Consider the following 6199-nt stretch of genomic DNA (forward strand, 5'->3'; position numbering starts at 1 on the left):
GATTTCTATATATAGAATAGGAAATATATATATATATATATATTACTATCTCTTTCCCTCTGAAATCCCACCACTCTCTCCAGTGGACTCACTCTCTCCTCATTCTGTCCTGCTGGAATGTTGTGGCGCTATAATTAAAGTGGCTCTCACTGCCGCCAGTGAGTCACAGGGCCAAAAGGGAAACAGGACAACTGGGATAATAGAATCAGTCAGCAGCCAGGTGCCAAGGTCAAAGACTGAGGGCTGTTTGGAACGTGAACCGAACAAAACCAATGTTCATTTCCCATTGAAAATAAATCTATTAAGCATATTGACATATATCTACAGTAAGAGCATGATCTAAGCACACTCTTAGAATAGTACAGGAAGGCACACGACAGAATTAAACCAATCCGATCATGTCCCATCAGTAGCATCATGCAATCTGAGTTCAGCTGTTTCCCCTGGCACTTTGAAGTCAACCCAGGTTGGGCTGGCCTTGGTGGGCTAGCTCAAATTGCGTTTCCACTGCCTTCAGAAATGTGAAATTATGTCATATTGCTAGGTAGCCAATATGTGACTGCAGCTGGCTTCACTAATGTTGCTAGCTAGCTAGCTAACAAGATGAAGAATTGATTTGCTTGCTAACATTAGGTAGCTAACATTCAAGGGCTGACTGTTCTCATAAAAGTTTATTGTGTAGTGCAAAAATGAATGAAGGATCCAGCTATGGCGGTAATTTGTGTCATGTCTGACTACTACAGTACTGCTTATTCGTGTGCTAGGTAACAGCGACACGCCCAGACAAGCTAGCTAAACTTTGTATCAGCATCCAGCAGGGATCAGCTTGGTGGTTGCATAGTAACGGCGTCACCAGCTCGAACTCTAATTGTGAAACTGGGCTGCTCTGGCCCGGGATTCCCTCGAGCCAGCTGGAATTTGAGAATTACATTCGAGCCACCTCGAATTTGTCCCTAATTTTAAGTGCCAGTGGAAACGGAGCTTTTGAGAATTCCATTCGAGCCACCTCAAAATTTGGCCCTAATTTTAAGTGCCATTGGAAACAGGGCTTTAGAGAATTCCATTCGAGCCACTTCGAATTTGTCCCCAATTTTAAATGCCGGTGTAAACCGGGATTTATAGCTCAGCAACAGAGTGCTCTCCTGTGTCCTCCTTCAAATCCATTAATTGTTTGATTGTTATGACAACGAGGACCATGGAAAGATCGGTTGGAATAACATAAGAGTCACAAGGGCTTTGATTTATGAACTGGGTTGTCTGTCTGGGAACTGGTCAGGACAGAGTTTTACGACTGACGTAATGGACGGCCGAGGGGAGATTATTCAAGAGGAACAAAACTCAACCGGCTTAAAAATAGCATGATGTTTCTTAGTAGTTCTAGGTTGCAAACAAATATACAAAGTATTAGGACCTCAACTGACCATCACACCAAGGTCAGTTTATTATCTGAAGTAAAAACTTCATTTACATTGCCAAAATCTTCTGAAATGCACATAGCATTTACATCCAATGGGCCTCTGTCTGTGTCATCACAGTAACTAGCGCTATGACACAGAAATGTGATACCATGTCCTTAACAGCACATGCCTTCAGAAAATATTCACACCCCTTGACTTTTTCCACATTTTATTGTGTTACAGCCCGATTTTAAAATGGATTTAATTGAGTTCTGTCACTGGCCTACACACAATACACCAGAATGTGAAAGTGGAATTATGTTTGTAGAATTATTATTTATTTTTTAAATGAAAAGCTGAAATCTCGAGTCAATAAGTATTCAACCCGTTTGTTATGGCAAGCCTAAATAAGTTCAGGAGTAAAAATTTGCTTAACAACTCACATAACAAGATGCTTGGACAATAAGTGTTTAACATGACTATCTCCTCGCTGTACCCAACACATACTCGGTCTTTAATCTGCAAGGTCCCTCAGTCGAGCAGTACATTTCAAACACAGATTCAACCACAAAGACCAGGGAAGTTTTCCAATGAAGGGCACATATTGGTAGATGTTTTTTTTTAATCATTTAAGCAGACATGGAATATTCCTTTGAGCATGGTCAACCTATTCGTTACACCTTGGATTGTGTATCAATACTCCCAGTCACTACAAATATACACACGTCCTTCCTATCTCAGTTGCTGGAGTGGAAGGAAACTGCTCAGGGATTTCACCAAGACACCAATGGTGACTTTAAAACAGTTACAGAATTGAATGGCTGTGATAGAAAACTGAGGAAGGATCAACAACATTGTAGTTACTCCACAATACTAATCTAATTGACAGAGTGAAAAGAAGACTGTGCAGAATAAAAATATTTCAAAGCATCCATCCTGTTTGCAACAAGGCACTTAAGTAAGCAACACATTTGGCAAAGTCATTTACTTATTGTCCTGAATACAAAGTGTTATGTTTGGGAAAAATCCAAATCAACACATTACTGAGTACCACTCTCCATATTTTCAAACATAGTGGTGGGTACATCTTGTTATGCATATAATTGTAATTGTTAAGGACTGGGGAGTTTTTCAGGATAAAAAAGAAACAGAATGGAGCCAAGCACATGTAAAATACCAAACACTGGGAGATGAATTCATCTTTCAGCAGGACAAAAACCTAAAACACAAGGCCAAATGTACATTGGAGTTGCTTACCAAGAAGACAGTGAATGTTCCTGTGGACAAGTTACAGTTTAGACTTAAAATGGTTTGAAAATCTATGGCAATACCTGAAAATGGTTGTCTAGCAATGATCAACAACCAATTTGACAGAGCTTGAAGACTTCTGAAAATAATAAATGGGCAACTGCTGCACAATCCAGGTGTGGAAAGCTCTTAGAGACTTACCAATAAAGACTCACAGCTGTAATCGCTGCCAAAGGTGATTCTAACGTGTATTAACTCAAGGTGTTGAAAACTTAAAGGTATTTTGTATTTTTCATGATTTTGTTTTACAAATGTTAGAATTTGTCTTCCACGTTGACAGAGTATTTTGTGTAGATTGTTGAAAATAAAAAGACAAATAAATCCATTTTAATTAAACTTTGTAAGACAACATAAGAAGTACAAAAGTAAAGGGGTGTGAATACTTCCTGAAGACACTATAGCAATACATGTTCAATGTTCATAGGGTGTTGATTTAGTAGACTACAAAATGGAGTGACGAAACATATATCCTATGGATGAAAACCAAATGAAGACATCCTGTAGCCTTTAATTTCATGTCCATGTTCCAGTATCTGTTTGATTCCGCAGGGTGACGTGATTGAGGACAAACAGGTGACAACCTCTTGACCCTGCATCACTAATCCTGCCCGCTGCCTCTCTAGCTATTTCAGGCTTAAGTGGTGCTGAGAGCCACTCAGTGATTTTTTTAGGCTTATCCATGTAGGCCTAGAGAACGCCCTTGTCCAGGGCTACTCGTATATGAAACATTTTCAGTAAGCTCCCAAGACAATTATACTGCATTAAACCCAGCCCCACAGTGATCAATGTTTTAATAATCATTGAATATTATTTTTTATTTATTTTTTAACTTTAAATTCTGACAGGTCAATACAGTAGGGAAGTGTGTAAGCAGAGCCACCCTTGTTTATAGGAAACCATACACAAAATTCATAATTTGACCAAATATTTAGGAAGAGGCCATCATTTCATGGAGTCTGAAGGAAGAAACCACATGGAAAAAGTGGTAAGCAAGTTAGGTCCCCAAAAAAATTCACCAACACAAATTAATTTGTGTTAAGAGTTTTCATGATGCTTGCATCTAAACCAAAGTAGATCACTTTAAGATTGTTCTAGACATCAGTTGGAGTCTACATAAGTGTCAATATGAGGTCCTAAACCTAGCATTAAAGTGCATCCTTGTAGCTGTGTGGGCTAATATAGTAAAAATGTTTGCCTTGGGGTAAGCCAATGACCATGGGGTAAGTTGAGCCAATGGTTGATCCAATGTCAAGTTGAGCAAATGGAAGTGTTTTCTTCCCAGGTGTAATGCAAGGCATCACTGGGATATGAGGTAACAACAGGGCCTGGCCTATGTTAAAAAAGTACGAAGTGTTTGTTAGGTGTTAAGCCTGTGTTAGAAAAAAATATTAAAATACAAAAAGCGATTGTGTTGGGGTAAATAAAGATACAGTTTTTAAAAAGGTAGTGGTAATATTTAATTCAGTACAGACATTTGTAGGAGGCTTAACGTACCCTGTCCCTTGATTCAACTTACCCAATAAGTAAGTTGTGGGATAAGTTGTCCCAAGAGACTACTTTTTTTTGAGACAAGCTCTATTTTCAAAACTGTAATGTTGACATGAATTTCCAGGGATACACAACATCCGGAAACATATGCAGATATCTTTGTTAGAAAGAATAGTATACTTCCCTTGACTGAGTGATGCTGAATGAAACTTATCAACTTATTCCACACAGCCTTAATTTTGTGGCTCAGTTGTTGAATTGAATAAGAGATAAACAGGTCTGACGACTTTGCAACCTTCACCTGACGAGAAATGAGTCATGATCATATACACATATCACATACACTTAAGTGTGGTCCAATTCATTTATTCTATTCTCACAATGTTGTTATGTTGTAGCAACAAAATAAAAATCACAGTGGTATGCTCATCTCAGAGTTCCTTCCGTCTTGTATCTAAGGGGTTATTTTGAGATGGATGTGTACAGAGTCTTATAAATGGCAGCAGCTGGCAGCTGTGGGAGGCATCTGTGACAACGACCTCACCCAAATATCCCCTCCCTCACGCTCTTTCCATTTCTCTCCTATCATGCGAGGACACTGAGCATCAACAAGAGACATGTGACTCAGATTGAACAAACTCTTAGCAACTCCCGAAAGTCCCAACATAGGCAGTTATGAAACAAAAGGTGAAAGTAGTGCCACATAGGACACACATTTAAACAACTAATAGAAGAGTCAAATAGGTAACAGCTATGAGGAGCCTAGTGTGACAATAAGCCTGCTATGTAATTATTCTGTATGCCAGAAACGGATAACTACACAAATACCTCTGCTTACTTTTTTGGCCAACTTCAGAACAGCCTATTGAGAGGTGCAAACATGGAGTTGGCTCTGAATCATCATGGCCATGGATGGAGTGGGATGGTTGAGTGTCGATTCCTTTACCCGGGAGTTATATCATGACATAAACAACTGAGGCACATGCACCATGTTGACTGACACGTGAATGCAAAAATATGTCACTCAGAATAACATCAAATAATATGCTGCTCTAGTTTGATTCCCCAGAGAATTAGGACTATAACATTGCTCTAACCCACACGTCGACAAATATAACTCAATCGGAATTGATGTAACCTATCCATAAAGTCTACATCTCTGCCGTCATGGTAACAGCATTTTCTTAATGTCATCTGAGGCTAGAGATTCAGAATGGAGGTAGGGAGGCACTCACCCCAGTCCGAGTTGTGGAATCCGCAGGCCGGCCTGCCTGCCTGTCTGTCTAGCCTGTTTCCCCGAAGGACTATAAAGTAGTTTTGTTGGAGGTACTCTTCTTCCACTGTCAGTCTCCTTTGCTTCCTTGCACATCCCCGTCCATCCCGTGATGTCAGAATGACTTAATTTGACTAACTCAATAAGAATTCTCTGCCTTGTGGATTTAACCAAGCCCATGCAAAAGCGCTAACGCAAACAGATACTGCTGTTCACAAGAGACAAAAACCCTCCTTGCACATCCCTGCAAAACAAAAGCAGATCTCAATAACATCCCTTTTATTTGACGCACCGCAGTAGACCATCAGTCCTTTCTTCTAGTTAATATAAAGCTGAAACTCTGCAAGGTCTATAAGGGGTCAACACTTATCAGTCATTATATGGGTACCATAACATTAAGATTCCAGTGAACCATATTTAAAATGATAAATAAATGTCTCGCATTTGAGAAAACGTTTGCTTCACGCAGTGTGGAGGAGGAAACGGAGGGAACATGGAACTTCAAGCTGGCTGCTTAATATAGCCTATTAGAGTTGCTTTTCTTCGAGGCGTAATTGTGTTTGATGCAGGAAAGTCAGATTAAAGTGAGCCTTGGCATTTGTTTTCCTGTGTGGTGTGATTCAGAAAAGATTGGGAACCAACGGTCTATGTGCATGTAGTTGCAATGCAAGTGTCAGAAGAGGGACTGGACTGTCTCCTCCACATTAAGTATGATCCACTGTAGGCCAGCAGA

The sequence above is a fragment of the Oncorhynchus keta genome, chromosome 9, assembly GCF_023373465.1.
Source record: "Oncorhynchus keta strain PuntledgeMale-10-30-2019 chromosome 9, Oket_V2, whole genome shotgun sequence".
Classification (NCBI taxonomy): domain Eukaryota; kingdom Metazoa; phylum Chordata; class Actinopteri; order Salmoniformes; family Salmonidae; genus Oncorhynchus; species Oncorhynchus keta.